This window comes from Neofelis nebulosa, chromosome 1 (genome assembly GCF_028018385.1).
Source record: "Neofelis nebulosa isolate mNeoNeb1 chromosome 1, mNeoNeb1.pri, whole genome shotgun sequence".
NCBI lineage: Eukaryota > Metazoa > Chordata > Mammalia > Carnivora > Felidae > Neofelis > Neofelis nebulosa.
In genome coordinates this window covers 34,710,121-34,734,603 of record NC_080782.1, presented here as the reverse complement: position 1 = coordinate 34,734,603, position 24,483 = coordinate 34,710,121, and the positions used below count along the sequence as shown (strand labels likewise).

At 38.7% G+C, this 24,483-nt stretch overlaps 1 protein-coding gene and 1 long non-coding RNA gene across 7 annotated transcripts in view; one reads left to right on the top strand and one right to left on the bottom strand.

The window, feature by feature from the left end:
- The window catches only part of GHR (growth hormone receptor), a 278,998-nt gene that overhangs the window by 146,084 nt on the left and 108,431 nt on the right, over positions 1–24,483 (bottom strand). For 2 of the 6 annotated variants that reach the window (XM_058718740.1, XM_058718729.1), the window contains exon 2: positions 24,057–24,208. The exons of the other annotated variants lie outside the window; for them this stretch is intronic. The gene's annotated coding sequence lies outside the window, so the exon portion shown is untranslated. The remainder of the gene's footprint in view (positions 1–24,056; positions 24,209–24,483) is intronic. 6 annotated transcript variants of the gene reach the window in all.
- LOC131505334 (uncharacterized) lies at positions 632–18,772 on the top strand. The gene is made up of 3 exons (XR_009258359.1): positions 632–743; positions 10,891–11,026; positions 18,641–18,772. It is a non-coding gene; the product is annotated as an uncharacterized LOC131505334 (long non-coding RNA).

Genomic DNA, 24,483 nt, shown 5'->3' with positions numbered 1-24,483 from the left:
GGTACTCCAGAGGAATCTACCAAATTGTACCTTAGCCTACTGGGTTCTTATTTTGCAATGTAAGTTTGTAATATTTTTCTAGGGAAAATACCTCTGTAAATTTCTACTGATATTTATGCATTCTTTGGCTATAGCCTCACAGCAAGATTTTCATTTGGGGTGGGGCGGTGGTTGGGTGGGGGAGACAAGTTTCTATTCTTGCATAATGGAACTCACACCATTTCCACTTTCAAAGCCTGAGGCATTTTGCCTGCCCATGCCCCCAACCCCCACTTCCACAAGGGAGAGCTAGCTGAAAAGCAGTGTAATCCAGCTGGTGTGAGTTTTCATTCTATAAACTGCCCAGCAGAGGAGACCTCCAAATTACAGTTAGGCCTGTGATATACTGACTTTTATTCCTCGGCTATAAAACGGTACATAAACACATGAGAAGAGATGGAGATTAAACATGATATTTTTTTCCAATATGTTATAACCAATTCCAGGCCAAGAAAGGAATCGCTTCCATTTTTTTTTTTTTTTTTTTAATCTTAAAATGAGCAAGTAGTTGTTGAATTCTTAGTTCTAGAATTGTGCAGGGCACAATGGAGAATACAAAAGCAATCACAATCATGGTTCTCTACCCCAAGAATTAGGCAAGATAGGCACGTGAAATTATGAAAAGAGGAAGTGTACCTAAAAATGAGAGAAAGATCAGAGTGGGGAAATAATCAGCGACTGAATGACAGAGAAGATTGTGCTAGGTAAGGAATAGTGGGGGTAGGATGTGAACATGCATTATGGGTAAGAGCTCAGATGGTACAAATGTCCTGGGTATGGCTTTGGATCTGATTAGCTCAGGGCAGTAGTTGGAATGAGCTGGTGAGATAGAGAACAGGTTTGAAACTATGAATAAAGGGGAATAAAATTGGATTGGCAAAGGAGGACTAGCCCGAAATAGCATTTCAACTCATATTAATCAGAAAGTTACTAGAAGTTTTGGGATAGGCAAAGCATGTGTAAAATGGATTATTCTTGGGCTAAATCTGCTCCTCATACTTTCCTCATTAAGTATCACTGAGAAATACTGACAAGATATGGTGATGACTGGATATAGAAGATGATAAAACATGTCTATTGTAAGTGACTGAATATATGTGTGGAGGAAAGATGGCGCTATTGATAGAAATCGGAACTTTGGGATCAGAGCTGTTTAGAAAGGATAAGATCACATGACTGTCTTGGGATATTTGGTATTAAAGTGATTTAACAGTGATTGAAAGACTTGTGGAAATGTTAGAAATGTCTGGTAGGAAGATGACGGTAGGAGACCAAAGACTGGGAGAGAGAATGAGGTCATTACTGGATTTTAGAGATATTTACATAGAGAGGATGAGTACCAGATGAATTTAATGTGAAGACTAGACTATTTCATGAAGAACCCCCATATCAACCTTATTAAAAGTAATCCTAAAAACCATGTTAAGCCATATAGGGGAACATGTGTTCATATCTAGTTTGTAATTTGGCAGGGACAAAATGAACCACCACCCACAGCTACCTACACCCTCTGATTTGTATCAAGTATTTAAAAGGAAAGAGGTCAACAGCATCCCTAGAAGAATGATGTTAGCATATTTATATACAGGAGGAATAGCATGAAAGATTAAGGAACTTGTAGCCCTGTTAAGGCAAAATACCAGAGTGGCAGCTGAATTGATAGAAATAATATATCCCCCAATTTTCATTTTACTGAATTAGCTATTCTGATACCAAAAAAGTAAGAGCTGATTAAAAAATCCCTACAGAAGCAGAGGTGTTTATATTGCAAAACCAAGACTCTAGTTAGATAACATAATAAATGTGTACTTTCTGATGCAGGTGTTGATTAGTAATGAAATATTGCAAAACTGAATCGAGGCGATTTCCTGGTGAAGCTGTGCTAAGAACTCAATGCTGAAAAAGAGGCTAATCCAAAAGAGTATTTGTAACAACCCATTGTAATTAGTACTGGGCACTTATTTGAATAGTTTGCATTTGTTCGTGTCATTACCCACTTTTTATAGTGGTGGTCACTTGAAAATTGTTCAGACCTAAAATGCCTAAGGTCATTTTATTTCTTTCCCGTTAAAGAGACAGAAAAAGTTCACAAACATTACTGACCTCACTAGTTTTGCTGAGATTTCTTTCTTCTCAGAATCTAATGGGGAATACAGGATAGGAAATTATTTTAAATGTGTAATGTGTGAGGGAAAAAGGCCTTTTGGAATATTATATATACTAAGTCTCCTTTTTTATAAAACATTAAAATCATAGATCATATGCACCTGCATTAACTAATTCAGTTACCAATTCAGTGTCCGTGGTGCATTGGAAACAGGGTTAATGTAACTGAGGAAATAAGTATGCGAAATTTTGTAAAAATTTCAATTAGTTTAATTAAGCATTTAATTAAGTATATTTGGGACAGGTTGAGACGTGAATCTAGTGAATCTAGATTTTTATGAAATCTAAATACAGATCAGTACTTCTGATGAAATGTTACCATTCAAATTAAGATGTGCTATAAGTGTAAAATATACACGGATTTTAAAGGCTTGGCACAAAAAAGGGATGCAAAATATTTTGACAAGGCCTATGCTTACCATATGTTAAACCCATATTTTGGATTGCTGGGTTAAATAAAATATATTATTGAAAAGTAATATTCCTTGTTTCTTTTTATTTTTTAAATATGATCAGTAGAAAATTTAAAATCACATAAGTGGCTTTCATTATATTTTATATTTCTCTTTGACAACACTAACATATACATACTATGGTTCGTATGCTTGTACTTGCATTCAGAAACATTAAACTGTTACAGTGGGCATATATGCTTTTGTAACAAACAATAATAAAAAATTATATTTCTAATGATGTATCAAATCCTGTGGTTATATTTTAAGAGGTCGTCCCAAATGCAGAATGATGGGGATTGAAGATTCACTGAAGAATTAGGCATGATTATTTTTGCAGGCTTTTTTTTTTTTAGGGTACTCAGTATGCCTTAGTTTACCTTTAGAAGGATGACAATTCACACTGTATCTCTCTTTGAGTCATAGACAGTGGTGCACTGATAAATGTGTAACAACTGTCTCTCTGGAATTTAAAGAGAGAGAGAGAGAGAGAGAGAGAGAGAGAGAGAGAGAAAGAAGGACCATGATTGGTAGCATTTACCACTTTCTTTGGTGTAAATACCTTCACCAAGGCGGATTTTAAGTTATCAAGTCACTGAACCTGGATTGCCTGAAGTCACTGAACGTGGATCCACAAGCGAGTACAAACTGGACCCAGCACACCATTGGCTCAGGAAATGAATGATGTTATCTAGGCTCCATGCAGGTGACAGGTACAAAGATTAATCTGCTGACATTGATAGAAGATGTAAGAGACAGGACTACTGAGTGAACCCTGGACACAATTTCATTTGATGCCATCTGTTTTACTGTTTGCTGATCATATTTAGTTAATAATCATTGACAGATATTTTCCCAAGTCTTTAGAAATTAACATCAGCCTCTACCATAAATGCCATCTTTGATCATCATTTACAGAGAGGGTGAGCTTGGGGCTAAGTGCATGTGTTCTGGAGTCAGAGAGAGCTAGGTTCAAATCCTAGCTTTACCAAACCTGTTTACTAGTCTCTAATATAAGGATGATAATCTTATTACCTTTTTCATAGGAAAATCAGGAGGAGATTAAATGAGATGTTCTATTGAAAGCATTTTACATGTATCCAATAAATAAGTTCTTTATTAGACTCTTTCTGATACTAGTAATAAATAGATTATGTTTTGTAATGCTTCCATTGGGTGGATTGGGGTTGGGGCCCTCATCTATATATCATGAAATAGAAGCCTAGGGAGGTGGTAAAGCAGTCAGTAAATATGTTCTTGGGTAGCCACAACATGTACAACTCCCTTCTTCAATCATGCACTTACATCACATAAGGGTCCGAGGAAAATGAAGAGTCATCATAATGTAATGTGTGCATCTTCTAGGATAAAGCAGGAATGCTGCTCATTTTTGCTCGGGTGTACAGGCAATTGTACACCTTTGACATGGATGCCCAGTTGTGGGAAAAAATCTAGAGGCTGATTTCACCTGTAATTACTATCTCAGCTGTTGTAAAAAAAAAAAAAAAAAAAAAAAAAGTCTATGCTGTTGTTAACTGGGTCCAGATCATTTGTCTTGTGAATCATGCATTTCTAGAGATGAGAACTGGGTAGATGAATTCCAATGATAAGAGGCTTAACTTCAAGCTAGGACTTTCCCTGTGAGAATACAAAAGGCAGCTGGGTTATAGGAATTTTGGTATTAAACTCTTCCTTTCTGGAGAAGTGAAAAAATACAGGCCTTTTCAGAACTAAATACTTAGTGCTGCCCCTATCTTGGTCTGCATGGGCATTCTGCTAGGAGTGGACCTTTATTGGTGCATGGGGCAACCTGTCTGAGTTTATTAGTAAGACCGGGTGGCACTTTGCAGTACCTTGACATAACAACTACCCTTGTGGATGGTGGCCAAACTCACCCAGCTTGACTCACTTGGTGCATCCACTGATTCACAATGTGGGTATGTCTCTCACATGAAAGAGAACATCAATTGCATAGGTACGTATTTGAACAGTGCGTTCCTTTTTGTATCATACTTTATACCACTGCACCTACAGAGTCATTTTTGTTTTTCCAAAACAGAATTTGAAAAAGCAAGTCTCTTACTGGATTTCTGCTGTGTCTCTCTCTTTTCACAAGTGGCTTTTTTTTAAACCATTTATTTTTTTTAGTGCGATACATCATATAGAACATGGAGAATATACTTTAAACAAAGTTGAAGAGGTTGGAATTTCTTTCAAACTCTCAGATGGAAATTGGTTTTGTTTTACCTAATTTAATAGGAAATGGATAGGCTGTTGAAGACATGATCACAGTGAGTGAAGTCTTCAAGCAAAAACATTTGTTATCTTGATGAGATGATAATCTGACAATGATTAGTAAAGTAAGTCAGTGCACTAAAAGGACTTACTAACACACCCAGATAACATATAGAGCAAACATTGGGGGAAACTCTTCTTTCCTTTCATCAAGTCCAAAATGAACTTGTTCTTTTAAGGCAAACAAGTTGAGAAACCAAGAGTGAGGCAATATGATCTTCTGGAAAAAGCATTTCCAGAGAAGGTGTCAGCAATCCCAAGCCTTGGTGCCAGCCCGACACTGCCTGACCTGGTAACTCAGGCACTCATTTAATCATTGTGGGCCTCAGTTCCCTTGTCGGCACGCCATCCGTGATTTTGTGGTAAGCCAAATCCCAGGCTGCGCAATGTAATGAAAGCTGCCATTCTTTGAGGACTGCTTGTCCCGACGCTGCCAGGCTCCTTGTCCTTCTCTTCTTTTAGCTGTGAGTAACTGGGGGCAGGAGGTCTGTCTCATGTACACGTTGTGTCCCCAACAACTAGCCTTGGGCCTGACATAGAGTAGATGCCTCCCCTAAAAACTGCCTTATTATTTCATTCAACTTTTACAAAGACTCTGTGAAAGACAGCCTCATTTTAACGTTGAGAATACAAAAGTTTAGAGGAACTTTGAGAGGTTCCATGAATCCCCCAACAGAACCATGCCCAGAGTCTCCAAGGCCTGTCTTCACCTTCCCATGCTGCACCGTAAATATGAAACTAGGCCAACCGAGCACATGAGCAGAGTACCAGTGAGGCAGGAAAGCTACAGAGGGCAAGAAAAAAAGAAAGAGGAAAGTTTGGATTCGAATTATGGACAGGGTCAGACCACAATATTTTCAGTGCTCTGGCCTGTCAAGGGCGGTAATAATTCATAAATGCTGACACAGTAGGTTCTTTAGGAGTATTGCTCAAGGGATATAATATTCATCTCTAGGCCTTACAGCCTCCAAGAGCACCTGGCCTACTTGCGGGTACATTACTTAAGAGCTATAAAGTGTGCGCTTTGCATGACATGGGGCATCCCCCCACCTCCTTTAAGCCTATATATATAAATAGAAAGGAGTCTACTTGGCCAGACTGACTGGCTGCCAGATAGATGGCAGACACGGGGCAGATCAATGTCAAGTCTCAGCTCCAGGAAGTTTATAATATACCACTCCACTCTTCGAGATCAGAGGACGTGTAACAGTTTGGACTTGGACCATTCATTGTTAATAGCTTTAATAGAAGATGTCCTCTAGAACAGTGCTGGGTCACAGAAATATAACGTGAGACACAAGTGCCAGCCACATACGTAATTTCGAATTTCTGAGTAACCACGTTAAAAAAGAAAAACATAAAATTTTAATTAAAAAAAATTTTTTTTTAATGTTTATTTATTTTTGAGGCAGAGAGAGACAGAGCATGAACAGGGGAGGGGCAGAGAGAGAGGGAGACACAGAATCTGAAACAGGCTCCAGGCTCTGAGCTGTCAGCACAGAGCCCGACGCGGGGCTCGAACTCACGGACCGTGAGATCATGACCTGAGCCGAAGTCGGACGCTTAACCGACCAATCCACCCAGGCGCCCCTAATTTTTTAATATTTTCATAAGATATCTTATGTACCCCAATATATCCAATATATTATTTCATCATATAGTAAATATGAAAAGCATTGAGGTATTTTTCATATGGAATCTTTGATCTAGTGTGTATTTCACGCAGCCCATCACAAGTGGCGCAAGCCAGATTTCAAGTGTTCCACAGTCACATGCAGTTAAGTGGCTACCATGTGAAAGTGTGCAGCTCAGGGACACAGACACTGTGGGTGTCCATGTGGCCAGCTCCCTGGCTACCGCAGAATGTATCTGCACTCATTACTGCTCATGAGCAGAATAAGCTGCTGAGAAGGGACCTTGAAACAGTCATTTTTCAAGACGTAATAGTTTCTTAAAGTCCCGGAAAGAAATAAGTCTTGCTACGAAACCAAGAGGCAGGATGCTCCAGTCCTTCCTAACATCCATTTTACACATAATTACCGAGCACTGAAATCTACATACAGTTAAATCATAAACCCTTTGTTTGTGGCACAGAACTGGCACAGAGCACCAGATCTGTCACTGGTTATGGGACTTTCAGCAAATCATTTCTCACCCTCAGCCTCAGCTTCCTTATCTTCAAAACAGAATGTCTGGAGCATATCAATAGTTCTCAGCCTTGACTGCAAATTAGAACCATGTGGGAAACTTAAAAAAAAAAAATGCCCTGCCTTTACCATATATAAAACAGCATGTCTGTGGTGGGGTCTGAGTATTAACACTTTAACATTTGTTATGTGATTCTAAAGTGCAGCTAGGGTTAAGAATCACTGACTTAGTCCAAACCAAATGTGCTATGATGTTTCAGTTTGTGCCAATGGAGCTCATATGCCCCAGGGAGCCTTCCTCAGCTGAGTGGAGGGAGAGAAAACAAAACAAAACAAAACAAAACAAAACAAAACATCAATCTTTCCCATCCAGTCAACCAATAAATGTAATTTTTGCAATAGAAATACTTCTATGCCAACTGGGGTTGAAATACTAAATATAAAGGTAGGAAAAGAAAATATTATCCCATGAAATGGCAAGATAAAAAGAATACATGTAATGGATGAAATCATTCATAGACAAGATCACTCAAGGAATGACGAAACATTATTTCAAAGTGTTACTGATGAGGTCCCCTCAAGATGACCATCTCTGGTTTTTCAATCAAACGCTAATTTAGGTACTTCCCTGAGGGAATTCTACAGATGTAATTAAGGTTACTAATCAACTGATTTTAAAATAGGGAGATTATCTTAGATCACTGAGGTGAGTCCATGTAATTATCCTGTAAAACAGAAGTAATCAATGAGATGTGGCGGAAGAGGAAGGCTGAGAGGTGAGAAATGTGAGAGGGATTTGATGTGCTGCTGCTGGAGGGGACGGCATAGAAAACATGAGATGCAATGCAGGCAGACGAAAACAGGAGCGAAAACTGGCACCTAGCTGACAGCCATCAAGGGAGCAGAGAAGACAGTCCTACAATGACAAGGAATTAAATTGGGTTAGCAATCTTAAGGAGTGTAGAAGCAAATTCATCCCCAGAGCCTCCAGAAGGTAACGGAGCCCTAAAAAGTTTTTTTTTTTTTTTTTTTTTTTTTTTTTTTTTTAATTTCAGCATTCTCTAAGCAGAGAATTCAGTTGAGCCATGCTGTGTCCAGACTTCTGACCTACAGAATTGTGAAGTATTAAATGGGTATTGTTATAAACCAATACATTTATGATGATTGCTTATGGAAGCAATAGAAACTAACACAGTCTCTAAAAGTCCACTAGAGAGTCCTAGGTTGATTTCCTAAACATCAATTAGGAAGATAATTATCCAGTCACCTTTGAAACATGTCCAAGTGAATAAGGGCCTTTTTCCAGAGCACAGAAACTTGTGACTTGAGAGGCAATCTAGTTCAATCAATTAATGATGGATAAGGAATGCTAAAAAAAATTAGATACCAAGTAATCTGTGGCTTTGTCTCCTCCAACTATCCTTGGCCAAGAGCACTTTAATCAGCCAACAAGAATGTGCCAATATGGAAACAGGTACAATAATCTCTCAGAGCTAGGTGATGCTCTCACCTGAAGTCATTCAGTTCCCTCTATTCCAACTCTACGATTGCCAAATGAACTTCTGATTCTTATCTTACTTTCTGGGTTTCTTCTCTTTCTGGAAAACTAACACAATAACTAGCTGAAATGAAATTGCTTGACAGATGAAATGGAGCATAAATGAGTGAACTGGCATTCTGGTATACTGGTCCATCTCCTGAGCTTGGCTAGTAGAAATTGAATTCCTAGAGTCTAATCACCTCTGGGTCATTTGATGGAATTTATTTTTTGAACACATAGATCTGGACATGAGATGATCCCAGGGAAAGTGAGAAACACTGCGCGCACTTGTCTGAATTAGTTTGTTGGCCTTGCTTCTCATCTTAACCCCAGGTCTAACCAGGGAATTAAAAAACAGATGATGTGTCAATGGGAAGGTAAATCAAAACAAAGGTCAAGGTCTATGACAGAATAGCGTAGGGGGAAGATAAGGATAAGCAGCATTTATTTTATGGAAAAGGTGGTTTGGAAGGGGGAAGTACAGGCTATCTTTGCAACATGTCCTTGTAAATTTAACATCTTGGCTCAGGAGAGCCTGTTTTTAGTCCTCTGCATTAAACATTTAATTCCCAGGAGCCTTGTGTTTACCACCCCATGAGACCACAACGTAACTCAGGAAATGGAAATTCAATGAGCTGGCCATGTTTCTCCTAAATCAGTTGGCTGGTGGATGATGACTGGAACAAGCAGGCTGAGCCAAACCCTGACCCACTCACTAATGAATCACAGAGACTGTCCACCTACCAAGAAGTCAAAGAAACAAACACTTCAATGCTTTTCCATTGTAATCTCTTTGGGTGATTTCAGTTTCATATCTTGTGGAATAGTAACACAACATTTATCTTCTAACCTGAAAACTGATTCAAATGAATTTTTTTTCTATCCAACCTCTTGTGATCATGTTACCAACTAAAACTTTACTTCCAAATGAGGAAGAAAAGCTACAGGGAATCCCCAGGGTGGCAGTTTATATAAAGCCTCATGTAAATACTGCAGAACTAGAGAGCAGGTTCCCCAGACATAGGGACTAATACCCATAAGCATCTGAAATAACTCCTGCCCAAATTGAACTCAGCACCTCCTACCTGTCCCCAATCTCATCCCTCATATTCCCTGTCTTGATTGATGAGATTAGGGTTCTGCAGCTACCTGAACTAGCTACCTTGGTTACCCCATCCCTTTTCACAGGTAACTTGATGCTATAAGAGAGTGATTCTACCTCAGAATTCTCTATGAAATGTAACTCCTCCTCTCCCACTAGCCCCACTGCATCTTTCCTGCCTTTTTTACACTTGATGCAGCCTTCCTCGTGGTCTATCTTCCTTTACTTTTAAGGCTGCTGCCAGACAAATCACAAACCTATTTATGCTTCCATGAAGCCTTCTACACTCCCCGTGAAACATAAGTGTTAACTCTTCTGTGCCTCCACACAGACTTTTTTTTAACCTCTGCTATACACAATGCCACAGTCAGAAGATGATGAACCCATTTGTGGAATAAATGAGTTCTCAGTGCCTGTGTTACTATCTAACGCTCTGCAGGGCAGAAAAAATCCCACTTCCGCTATTTATTACTCTACCCCACCACCAGAGTACTTTGCAGGATTTGATGAATGGACAGACACGTGGGTTGGTTTTGCTGGCGAGTATTGCTGGATATAAGGTGGGCCAGAAGCACTAGAAGTTCTCCCCTCCACCCAAGAACATCCACAGTATCATCTACCTATAGTTTCTGAATCTTTAGAAGTTAGTTTGGGTAAAAGAGAGCACAGCGCAATTTTGGGGTTAGAAGATGGGCCCAGGACCGAACTTTGGGCAGCCAGAATATAGTCTGAGGGTGCCAGGTATAGGTTCGAGAGAATTTCACAAAGGGACAGAGGGTCACAGGTCAAAATTCTGCCTAGGACCCACCTGAATGGCTGCGAATGCTGACTAAAGGCTGCACTTGTTTGGAATATGGCAGAACTCAGCTTCCACAGGCCAGCTTCCCCATGAGTAACCTCACCCTCAGTCCCTTCAGATTCCCCATTCAATTTCCTCTCTACCTTTGCAGGAGGGGTAAGCAGGAAAAGTCAAGAGAAAAAAGAAGATGTATCCAGGTGGTTTTCTGCTTTCCTTTTATCATCAGCACAGCACAGAGCATGCAGTGTAATTATTTTCCTGCGAGTTATTTGCCATGATCACCAGGTTACGTTCTTTAAACTACAACTGGTTTAAACATAAGTGGTTTTGCTAATTTTTCTCTTAATCAGAATGTCTGGAAGTCCGAGGTTAGTGCTGATGGAGGGAAGGAGAGCCAATGTGGAAGCCAGAAGCCCAGTGAGAATCCGAGAGTTGGAGGGAGCTCTAAGGACCATGTTAGTCTAAACGTTTTACTTCACAGCCGAGGTAAGCGAAATGCAGTGAGACACCACTGCTGGTTACAGCCGAGCTGGGAGCAGCACCGAAGTCTCCTGCCCCTCCTCCAATGGTGTTTTTTTTTTTTCTTTTTTACAACTCCACATTGTTGTGGAGCAATCACCTGTTGCTGTGATTTCAAGAAGCAAAAAGCCACACTTACCCTCAGCTCACATGTGCTGTCATATGCAATATCATTTATCATTAGACATTCAGGACAAGCAAATCATAACACGTATGGGCATACAGCCACCCAGTTCTTCTGGCAGCCACAGAGGGCTGGCCACTACCCACCCTCAACAGGAGCTGAGTGCCCCCTGCCAGCTTCTTTAGGGTAGGAAAAGAGGCCTTGAGTAATTGAGAAAAAGAATTTACTCATAACCAGCCCTAAAGTCTGGACCAAACTGAACTGAAATTTCTGAAAATAATCCTGGATAGAACCTTGCAAAAATCTATCCTCTACATGGATGCCACAGTGATTTTCCTAAATTGCTGATCAACAGCCTCTAATTCAGACTCCTCATTATCAAATGATAAACTCCTAGAAAGGTACATCCAGCCCTGGGTAGTCTGACCTGGCCTCTTTTTTTTTTTTTTTTTTTTTTTCATGTTTATGTATTTTTAAGAGACAGAGCATGAGCAGGGGAGGGGCAGGAAGGGGCAGGGAGGGGCAGAATCAGAAGCAGGCTCCAGGCTCTGAGCTGTCAGCACAGAGCCCAACGTGGGGCTTGAACCCACAAACCGCAAGAGCCTGACATGAGCTGAAGTTGGACGCTTAACTGACCGGGTCACCCAGCACCCCTGACCTGGCCTCTCTCTACCCTTCCATTCCTATCTTTCACTAATTTCCAAAACCGCCCCTTTCCTCTGTCCACGAGAGGGGACTTCTCTGAAGTTTCCAGACTCTTCACCTCTTTGGCCCCTCTGCCACCTGTCTTCTTCCGACTTCACCCATCTCTGCTACTCAACCCCCCAACCCTCAGATCAAGGTCACTTCAACTTAGATGCATTTCTTCACTTACCAGATAAAATTAGGGGCCCCTCCTCTCTACTTCCATACAGCCTTGACAAACCCCTATCAGAGCAATATAAGATAGCCATGATTTTCCCATCTCTCTTCTGAGATGCTATTTCACACAGTGCCTAGCACAATCCGTTTAAAATGAATTTTGAAGGAATGAACAGAGACACCTGACACTGTTTTAAAAATGGGTATTTTAAGGGGTGGGAGCATGTCCTTCTGTGGAAAGTTCATCTGAGTGCATTTTAATGAGATAAAGTGGCATTTCCATCATATCAGGCATGGTGGGATAGCTTGATTCAGGCATGCAGTAAGGAACCCAAAGCATAGAGAGCACAAAAGCATAGAGAGCACAAAGCATAGCTAGGCTAGAAGCACAAAAAACCAAAGTAATGTTTTCTTTTTCTTTAAAGTGTATCTTTTCTCCTTACACCTGTCAGAATGGCTAGAATAAGACAGACAGGAAATAATAGGTGTTGGCAAAGATATGAGGAAAAAGGAACCCTCATGCACTTTTGGTGGGAATGCAAATTGGTGCAGCCACTGTAGAAAACAGTGTGGAGGTTACTTAAAATATTTAAAAAAAATAGAATTACCATATGATCCAGTAATTCTACTAATGGGTATTTACCCAAGGAAAGTAAAAAAAAAACTAATTCAAAAAGATATATGCACCCCTATGTTTATTGCATTATTAACAAGAGCAAAAACAAAACAAAACAAAACAAAAAACAAGAGCCAAGATATGGAAGCAACCAAAGTGTCCATCAACAAATGAATGGATAAAGAAGATGTGGTATAGGGGTGCCTGGGTGGCTCAGTCGGTTGAGCGTCCGACTTCAGCTCAGGTCACGATCTCGCGGTCCATGAGTTCGAGCCCCGCATCGGGCTCTGGGCTGACAGCTCAGAGCCTGGAGCCTGCTTCCGATTCTGTGTCTCCCTCTCTCTCTGCCCCTCCCCTGTTCATGCTCTGTCTCTCTCTGTCTCAAAAATAAATAAATGTTTAAAAAAAAATTAAAAAAAAGATGTGGTGTATATATATATATATGTATATATATATAAATATGTATATATATATATAAGTATGTATATATATATATATATATATATATATATATATATACATACATATATATACACACACACACACACACACACACACACACACACATACATACCATGGATGGTATATCATGGATGGATCTATAAGGTATTATATTAAGTGACATAAATCAGAGAGATAAATACCATATGTGGAATTTAAGAAACATAACAGAGAAAAAAAGACACAAAAATTCATACTCTTAAATACAGAGAACAAACTGGTAGTTACCAGAAAGGACGTGGGGTGGATAGGTAAAATAAAGAGATTAAGAGTACACTTATCATAATGAGCACTGAATAATGTATAGAAATGTTCAATCATTATATTGTACACATGACACTAATATAACACTGTATGCTAACCATATAAATATAAATATATACCCAAAAAAGTGTTGACCTTTTCTAAGACTTCAGAAAACCTAGAAGAAAATGAAAAACACACATGGACCAGAATCAAAACTATGAAGTGTTTCTTGAACGCAAATTATAATCTCTATTGACATTCTCAAAATGTATGAGCCCCTTAAATAATCAGAAAACTAGCCTTTCATTCAAAGAACAAAGTTTGGAAACCCAAATTATATCTCACATGTTCAGCTAAGGAGTATGCCTTCAGTAGACTAACATTCATATGTTCTGTTTTGTTTTGTTTTGTTTTGTTTTGTTTTGTTTTTTGTTTTGGCAGTTGACAAGAAGTTAATTTGCTTAAGGAAAATCCCTCAGTCAAGCCTTTCTAGCTTTTCCTTGCCGTTTTAATGTGGTACATGCTATAGCCCCACAAACGTGTTACTCCTGTATAATCTGCAGTGTCCTAACTAAAGTTACTGACTGGGTCTTATCTGCACAGTTTTTGTGTCCTGTTTGCTTCTTGAATCTGATTAACCAGAATATTTCTCTTACCTCTTTTTAATATGTGAAGTCACTTGACCTAATTTATGTGTAGAAGCACTACACCATTGGTTTCAATCTTTATATTCTGTGTAAAAACGAAATCCAATTTATATAATAAAATCATTTCTCTAAAAATTTAAGTCACTTTCAGATAAAAAATAAACATGCATTTCTGATATGCAAAAAAATCTGTTTTTTCTGATAATATTTTATGAACTCCAGCACAAGGAAAGGGGGTTTTGTTTAGAGTAGAAAGGAGAAGGATGAAGAAGTAGAGGAAAGAGGGAGCGAGGGAAATTAGGGCAGTTGGGGAAAGAGTGAGGTGGGAGAAGAAAGAAAGCAACTGGCTGAGCCATCAGAGATTTACACCAAAAAAAAAAAAAAGAGACCTGACTCTCAGCCTCTTAATCAAAGTTAAAAAGAACGGCACGCTAACAAATAGTCCGGCAGACATTCCTGAAGTAGAAGCCGGATTTTCATAGGGTTTCCTCTGGGCTTTACCGCAAGAGGTTTTTAGATGCCCTTTTTCATTCAGTCATGTGTGCAAGCAGACCATATTATACAAACTTGGTTAAAATCTGTCAGAAAGAGGAGGCATGAAGGTGGAATATGGTGAATTTCTTGGTCACTGCTTGGCATGTCTTAATCACTAGCTTCTTGGACTTGCTGCTTTCACTTATATACGGCACAAAATCTTCCCCAATCAATTATATTCCCTCTCGTGAGCCCTGCCCCCCCTCACATGCGTGCACGCGTGCGCACACACACACACACACACACACACACACACACACACACACGCCTCTGGTACCAGAAGAGTAGATGAAAGCACACGACCATTGCCTCATATAACAACCTCCCCCCACCCCCCGACCTTTGCCCAGAACGTCTTTGGGTTCTGCCAACTGAAGTGAAGGCCAGGCCTGGGCTGGAGCCTCGTGAGACCCATCACAACATCACAGTAGAGTCAGCCAGGCCAGAGGAGAAGGCAGCCAAGTGTTAAAATTCAACAAAGAGTATGAGCTGGACAGGCTGACGACAGTGATAGGTGTAACTAACTCTAATCCCGTGGTCTAAGGAGCGCAAAAATGAAAGCTCTCAGAGGGCAGAGGTGTCCATCTGCTATATTCACTGGTGTTTCACTGATGTATACCAAGTGCCCAGAGTGTAACACTTTGAATACTTGTTAAATGAAGGATAAATGAATGACTTCCAAAGCATTAGTGCCCATTGGAAATCTTAACACACTTAACTGTTAAATGTTTAACCATAGTATCGACGATGCAAAGTAGTGGACTAGAAAATTATTAGTACTACCTACATATTAACTGGATATTTATCCCACTAATAGGATATTTGGGTTGACTGGCGGGAGGACACAGTACTGAGATTACGCGGGTTTCTCTTTTGAATTAACTTGTAATAAAGAGAAGTAGGTCTCTCTATGAAAAAAATCACAAGTCAGCAAAAGGTGCTACACACTCAACATTTAGTGAATTAGGTCCACAAGCGGCACAAGAGACAAAATAACTGCTTTCTAGCTCTGGAGTTTCACCATCTTTCTTGTTGTTCCTCACATGGTTGGAACAGTCATGATGATTTCCATCACCGAGTGCGGGCTGAGTTGTTATAAATGCAAGGCTATGTTACTAACATTCCTGCGTATGATCAACACTCCCGTCCATACTATTAATACGAGAAGACTGCTCATGATTTGTGACCGCAGCCGGAATTAGCAAGGCCTGTTGTTGGTGAAAACTCCTTTCTGCCTACTTGGCTTTCCTAAGTTTGTATGCAAGAAACCATTCTATGACATCATCCACACAAAGTCCTATAATATAAGAAAACCTCACAGGGGAGCATTCACTTGACTAGGTTAATTAACAATGACTAGATAGGAGTCTCATTAATTGTGAATTGGAGGTTAATTTATTACAAACTCATATTTTGGATGTGTAGAGGCAGCCTTCCTGACGGAGGTCTCTAAAGCACATTTCCGAAGTTGAATTCAGGGGTCCAGAAACACTTCCTCCCTCAACTTGGTGTTCCTGCAGTATTTGTAGCACAAGCCAGAAACACAGGAGTTACCTGGCCATCTTCTCTACCTCCTCTGTCCCCATTTCCTCTGTCAACATCACCTCTTCAGCATCTTGAATTCGTTTCATGCCCTTATCCTCTGTGTTGCTATCACCAAGTCCCAGCCACTCTGTCTCACTTGGACTTCAGGAATGCCCTCTTAACATCCAGTAAGACTCCCTCCAATCCATTTTTTACACAAAAATTATGTTTTGAAACAATTATGATTATGACACCCTTCTGAATAAGACATTCAAATGACTTTCCTTCTCCACAGTACTCATACCATAATCCATTAAGGTGGTCTCATATTTACCAGTTGTGCTTAATAGTCACTCACTCTACTTTCAACTAGTAATGGAATCCAGTGCAAGAAGACATTTCCCAGCCAACCTTGCAGCAAACTGTGTCACGTGACTCAGTACTAGGTAGGAGGATGTGAGCAGAAGTGGCAAGTGCATCTTTCAGGGAAATGAACATCTCCTCTACTTCCCCTTCTCCACTCCCGTTGGCTTGGATGTTGATGTGCTTGGTCACCAAACACATGGATAAGAGCTACCTAGATCTGGGGAACACTTCTGGAAGTCACTCTGCAGAAGAATCACAGAAAATGTGGGTTTGAACACTGGCAAAGGACCGAGGGGCCAATGATTTTTTGACCAGCCAGCATAGATCTTTCTAGCTTATCCTTTAAAGAAGAAGGTCATTTTCACCTAATTTTTTAGGCGCAACTGTAAGGGTGGTTGGAAAGAGTAATTACACAGGACTTGCACAAAAACATAGGCTGAAATTTTATCCTTAATACCTATTTTTTTTTCTTTCTTTTCTTTTCTTTTTTAAAGAAAGAAAATGTACCTGAATGTATAATGTGACAGGGCTTTTTTTTGAGTCCTTTATTTTTTTTACAAGAGTTATGAATCCTATTAGTGTGCTACAACCAGAAGTATTTTTTACTTTAGAACCTGTGAATTGTTTTTTGGGGGAATTATTAAGGCCACAGAAATGACCACCATAGTCAGATAGAAATATTTTGGTCTAATAAGAAAATGGGACAATCTATCCCACCCTATCCCAAACCAAATTTCCAAACCTCAAGTTAGTAAAACCAGTTAATAAACACTGGTTATACAAAGAAGTGTAGGGAAGTATAGGAAATTTGGAAAAGGAGCCTGTCCTATTAGTGTCGTGGGTTATATTTTTCCAGGTTTGGGCACCCAGCTTCCCAAAACCAAACTGTATACTGAGCAATGTATTTTGAAATGGTGCCAGTGGGACAAGCATGAGGCTCTCTGCTTCAAACAGCATTTTATTCACAGATGCTTCATATTTGTACCAAGGAGATGAGCTAAATCAAGAGTAGGAGTATGTGATGCTGGTTTGCAAAATGATTGTTTTTCCTGAAGCCAATCTTTATTTTATTTTTCTGATAATAAATGCACAATACTTATGTAGAAGTTTGGCAAGTATTAATACAATCTAAAACAAATTATGAATTCCCTTTCTGTCATTCTCTTTCCAATAAAATTTCTAAAGAAAGCTGAAAACAGACCCTATACAAAAAGCTGTCTCGTGTTTTTTCTTTTTTCTTCTTCCATCTAACATTAGTGTCTCTTCAGTACCTGCAATTAGATTGCCACTTTATCTAGGAAATGCAGCTTTTAGCAATTCTTTGTTGATTCCAATGAAATCAACCTGACTCAGCTAATATGAACTGATTAGATTGAGAATGAAGTCCTAATACCAACTGCTGTCCAATAGTAATTACTTGACATTAAATTTTGGGTGACCCAAGAAAATTCTATAAGCTTAGAGAAGTTTCAAGTAAGAGGATAGGGAGCTTGAAGACATTATAAAAGAATCCATGAAGGACCCAAGATGTACCGAGAGAGAGATACATGAGAATGGCTATGCACAGCAGCAGAGATCGGATGTCATTATAGTAAATCCCAATTACATGGAATTATATGGCAGCATCCTCTTCCTTGCTGGCTAAAAAAGCATAATACCCTCCTGCCCAACCACCACCACCCCAAAATACAAAAACTGAATATAAAATTTAATGGCTGCACTAATTAATATTCCCCCATATTCTTGTTTTTCTAACTGTGAGTCACAGCCTATTATATTGTAGGGTCAGTCTAGTGGGCCAAACCCGGCTTTGTTTGCTGGCCTACTTACACAAATAAAATGGTGCTATAAGGCTAAATGTTCATACCTCCTGCCCCAATTCATATATTGAAACTTTATCCTCAATGTGATATTTGGAGGTGGGGCCTCTTAGGAGGTGATTAGGTGATTAGTGCCCTTATAAAAGTGGTCCCAGAGAACTCCCTGTACTCTTCCATCATCTGGGGATATAGTGAAAACAGCTGTCTATGACCCAGGAAGTAGGTCTTCACCAGACATGGCATCTGCCAGCACCTTGGTCTTAGACTTCTCAGCCTCCAGAATTGCAAGAAATAAATTTCTGTTGTGTATAAGCCACTCAGTCTATGGTATTTCTGTTACAGAGCCAGAACAGATGAAGACAAATGGAGAGGAGAAGGGAGGAGAATAAGATAGTTTCTTCACATGAACCTTTGTGCTGGCCAACATGGCACTGCAAGTTTACACTTTGAACTTCCTCCTCTGTGTCAACTACTGCAATGGTAGGTAGGTAGGTTTGTTTGTTTGTTTGTTTGTTTATTTATTTATTTATTTATTTATTTATAACTAAGACAGTAGTACTGGAAAATGTTAAAGAGCAATTACAAGCCATGGAAGGCAGATTGAGGAGCTCCAACCCACATATGGTGGAAGTTCCAGGAGAGAATTTAATTCAACTGCAAGAATCATTTTTGGAAAAGGTTATTATTAATTTTATAAAATTAAAAGAATGGAATGAGTTTTCAGATTAAAAACCCACAATACTCACCGAGGATTATAAGTAAAAAGTAAATTCACAATAGGGCATCATGATAAAGAAAAACAAGGGACTTCAAGTAAGAGGCCGATTATCCACTAATGAATTCAAACATACCAGTAGAAGATTTTTCCTCAGGAACAACAAATGTCAAAACACAAATGAAAACCTTTAAGTGTCAGAGAAATAACCATCTATTTAGCATTTGATACCTAGCTAAACTGTCACTAAGTCTTGTGGTGAGCAGGTGGTGGAGGGAATATGAAAACAGTTTTCTACCTAAAGATTCTAATTTAAATAATTATTAAAAGAACTATTTTTGCAAGAAGACATCAATCATTTTAAAAATATACTGAAAGTCTTTTTTAAAATGTTCTATCCCAACTATTCCAGTTATTATACCCATATTTGTTGACCCATTTCTCTGCCCCCCATTTAAAGCCAAACTTCTCAAAGGAATTACATTAGACTCTTATTCTCAATTCCTCTTTGTCCACCTTCCTAAACCCATTAAAGTTAGGCCTTAACCTCCACCACTCCAATGACATAGATTTGTCCTTGCCACTAATGACCTCTACATTGCTAAATCTAGTGGTTAGTTCTTAATCATCTCATTTGATTTATTAACATCCAACATAACGGATCACTCTTTGAAACACTATCATAATTTGGTATTTCGACACTATTCTCCATTTATTCTACTACCTCACTGGATACTTCATCTTGGTCTACTTTGTTGTGTCATCTTCATTTCCCAGCCATGTGACACTGGAATACCCTTAGTCCTTATCATCCACTCTTCTCTACCTACACTTATTCCTAGGTGATTTCATTTGTAATATGTCATTAATATCATCTATATGATTATGTTCTCCAAATATATAACTTTAATTCAAAACTCTTCCTTGAACTATAGGCTTATACATCCAATTGACTAATAATCCCCTTGGGTGCTTGATAGGAATCTCAAATTTATAAATCTATAAACAAACTTTTGATTTTACCCTCTTAACCTTTTCATTCCACAGTGTTGGTCATTTCATTAAATATCACCTTAATCCTTTCAGATTCTCAGGTCTTTCAGTCATACCTTGAAAACCAATCCATCAACTAATTCTCTTAGATATACCTTCAAATTATATCCAGAATGTGATAATTTCTTTCTTTCTTTATCTCCCTCACCCAAGTCACCAATATTTCTTATCTGAATTATTATAAACATTTCTTAATTAGTCTACATGCTTCTGGTCTTGAAAACCCTTATCCCCAAATATATAAGTCACCCATCAAGATCTTGCTAAAACAAGAACATGTCAGTTTTTTTGTTCAAGACCCTCAGATGGCATCCCATTCACTTAGAGTAAATGCCAAAGTGCTTACAGTGGTCTAAAAGTCCTACTTGGTCTCCTTTGACCCTCTCCCCCCACCATTAATCACTATCTCTGCCTTCATCTACCACACTTTTCCTGCCCATTCTGCTCCAACCACACTGGACTCTTTGATGTTTCTTGAAGACCCCATGCAGTATATGCTATTCCCTCTGGGATATTTTTCTTCCAGATTTTCATCAAATAGCCATTAAAATATCATTTCATCTTTGAGCTCTTCCCTGAAAACCCAGATTAATAATAACTCTTATATCTTATTCTTCTCCATAGCACTTATCTTTATTTGTTTTCTGATTTTTATTTATCTCCTCTTACTAGAATGTCAATTATATGAGTTAAGGGATTTTATCTGTTCTGTTCACTGCTATATTTCCAAGCACCTATAACCACAGCAGGCCAATAGAAGACATACAATAAGGATTTATTAGATGACTAAATAAATGGTGAGGAAAAACAAAGGTAAAACATGATAGCCAACTCAAACAAATATTGTTTGTAAAAACAATATAGGCCACATTTTCTACTGATCAAAAACGGTGAAAGAAAATTTTAGATGAGGAAAATAGGTGAGTTTATCTCAAAGAACAATTAAAATGTGTTAGATTTTCTACTTTGTTTGGGAGAAGGATAGATAATCTGTGTGAAATGGGAACACTAATGTTGCTTGATGTGGGAGTGAGCGGCCCAGCTGAGGGGTGCATGGGGTGTAAGGTCAGCACTGATGATGTGGCTGTCGCAGGCTCCTGCTGCCTTAAGAATCAGCACAGTTGTTAGGGGACCCACATCAGGGAAGACTGAGAAGGTCACACCTCACCCAGACTCTAAGAAGGGAAAGAGAAGGTGAGTATAATCATGGTCTTGGGAAAGTGGCAGGCCTCACATAGTTTAGGAATAGATGTTATAGACTCATGTTCTGTGGATGTTTTTTCTCAGTAGGCAGAAATGAGAATCATTATTGCCAGGTAATAACTATATGTATTTGAAAAAAATGAAAGAAAAACCTTTGCATTTTTAGCTTTGCAAAGAAACATTTCTGAAGAGTGATTATTTAAGTTAATACCTAAAAAAAAGCAAGTCTGCCAAAATATGCTTCAAGACATTGTGGGGGAAAAAAGCCCCAAAAGATAATACAATAGAAACATCCTGTACAAGTAACATTTAGACCAGGAATGCAAGGACAGTTCAATATCAGAAAGATTTAGCAATATAATCTACTGCATTAATAATTTTAAAGAGGTAATCAAATGGTTATTCTACCATGCAGAAAACCAGTGTTTATAATTTAACATTTATAATAAACTCTTAATAAACTAGAAATCCAGAGTTTTCTGAATCTAACAAAAATATGTCACCCAAAAACCTGTACCTAACAGCATACTTAAAATGAAACTTTTCAAGCATTCTCACAATTATGTGGCACAAGAAAAAAATGCCTATTATAAAGGCATACTATTTACATGGCATGGTACCTTATAAGGATAGGAAAGTTGAGATCAACAGGGAAAAAAAAGCCTAGAAACGTTTAAAGCATATATATGATCTTAGAACACAACAGAAAAGGCACTGCAAATAATGGACAAAGAATAGAGCTCAGTAAATGGTATTGAGACAACTGGTTTTTCATATGGAATAAAAATAGATCCATGCTTTACACCACATATACAAATTAGCTCCATGTAAATTCAATGTCTACACATATAAAACAAAACTTTGAGAAATAAATTAAAGCAACTTAGAGTACAGGAGGGATTTAAATATAATATAATCATGGAGGAGAAAGCGATTGCTTAAGCAAGGCACAAAATGCAAAATAATAAAAGAAATTTAACTTTATCAAAATTTTAAAATTGTGTTAAAAGAGGTCATGAAAAAAATTAAAATGCCATCAACAGACAGGAGGCAAAAGTTTCAACAATATATTTTTCAATATATGAAAAAGTATGAGTCATATGTATGAAATATAAACACATATATTAAAATACATATACATTAGGATCATACACATTTACACGTTTTTGTAAATCAATAAAGAGAACAGACAATAAAAGAGTAAACAAAGAGTAGAAATAGATAATTCAGAGGAGGAAATCCTAATGGCCCTATAAAAATGATGTTCAATTTTACGAATAATCAGAGTAATGAAAATTAAAACAATGAGATACTGATTCATATCTACCAACCCACACATAATTACGTCTGATAATAAGTGTGAGCAAGGACCTGGTGGGAGTGTAAATTGGTAAGAGAGCACTATGGAGAGCAATTTGTTAGTGTCTACCAAACACGAAAATGCACATATCCTATGATGTGGTAAGCCCACTGATATATACTCCAGAAAAACTCTATTACATGTATCCTAAAGGAAATGTCTAAGGATATTTATTTCAGTACAACTTATTTTTGTAAAACAATTGAATCATTTTAAATTTTCAGTAGTATGGGAATGGATAAGTTGTGATATTTTCATGAGATGGAGTAATATACAGAAATTTTTAAAAGAATGAACAAGGGGAATATAAAAACATAAATTCTGAAAACAGAATGTTTGATAGTAAAAGTAGTGATTGCCAGAATACCACAGTCCATATTTGAAGTAAAATATATGGGGGTACCTGGGTGCTCAACTCAGTCAGTTGAGTGTCAGACTTTGGCTCAGGTCATGATCTCCTGGTTCATGAGTTTAAGCTCCACATCGGGCTCACTGCTATCTGCCTGTCAGTGCAGAGCCTGCTTCAGATCCTCTGTCCCCCTCTCTCTGTCCCTCCCCCCACTTGCGCTCTCCTAAAAATAAATAAATATTTAAGAAATAATAAAGCGAAATATATGAAATTTTTATTTATTTACTTTTTGAGAGAGAAAGTGTGCAAATACATGTGCATGAGACAGAGAGGGAGAGAGAGAAGCCCAAGCAGTCTCAATGCCCAGTGCACAGCCTGACATGGGGCTCAATCTCATGACTGTGAGATCATGACCCGAGCTGAAATCAAGAGTCAGACGCTTAACTGGCTGAGCCATCCAGGCATCCCATGAGTATTTTACAATACACAAATAATTTGTATTTCATGCATACAATAATCATGTTTTATATATGTAGCAAAATTTAAATGTATAAAAACAGGACTGTACAAAGGTCAACACATGGCAATTGTTCCGGGGTAGCAGAGAGTAGGGTGATGCCGAGAAAGGCAAAACAGGGAACCTCAAATTCACCTGTGTACTTTGTTTCTTTACAAATAGAAGCTAGGCAGCACACATGGGAAAAATATTTACTTTTGATGTATTCATCTGGGTGGCAGGTACATGGACACTCATTTTAGGGTCCTGAGTATATTAAAAAAAATAAGAGTATTAGAGAGCTCTAAATCTATATCCCTGCCCAGGGTCAAAAATAACAAGCCCGCACAAATTTATGCAGATAGAAAGATAAAAAGAGGTTCTGATAAAGAGGAGTTTGTGTAGGGCACCCACTCCTGGACAACACTGACAGAGGAGGGTTGGAATGGTTACTCAGGTGAGTTCCGGTCACTGAATCCATGACTGTCACCCCCATATGCACCCTACCCACCCTCATGGCTCAGCAGTTGGCCCTCCCCAGACACAGTGTTATATGACAAGGAAGGGGAGCTTTCTCAATACCTGTTTCTAGGCTAGGCTGAGGAACATTTTCTTCATAGATTCCAGAGAAAAGCCACAGAGTGGACCTTCCAGGAAGAACGGCAAATCACATGTGAGATTGCACAGGCAAGGTCCTGTCACAAGGCTTCCCAGAGTTCTGGTGTCAGCCGTGTCTGATTAGTGCAAAAAAAAAAAAAAAAAAGCATATTTTTTTACTAGCTTCAAAAAAGTTAATTTAAGCACTTCACTCCAGTGAAAAACTGATTTGGGGCACAATGATTAACAAATGGTTCTCAATCTCTGTCCCTGGAAGTCACAAACACATGCACAAGCCCTAGGTAAGCTGGACCTGGGGATCTTATTTAGTCACGTGAGTCACAACAAATCGGTACGCCAAAGCTGGTTCATCTTACTCAAGTAGACCACCGTGGAACCTTCCAGCAAACAC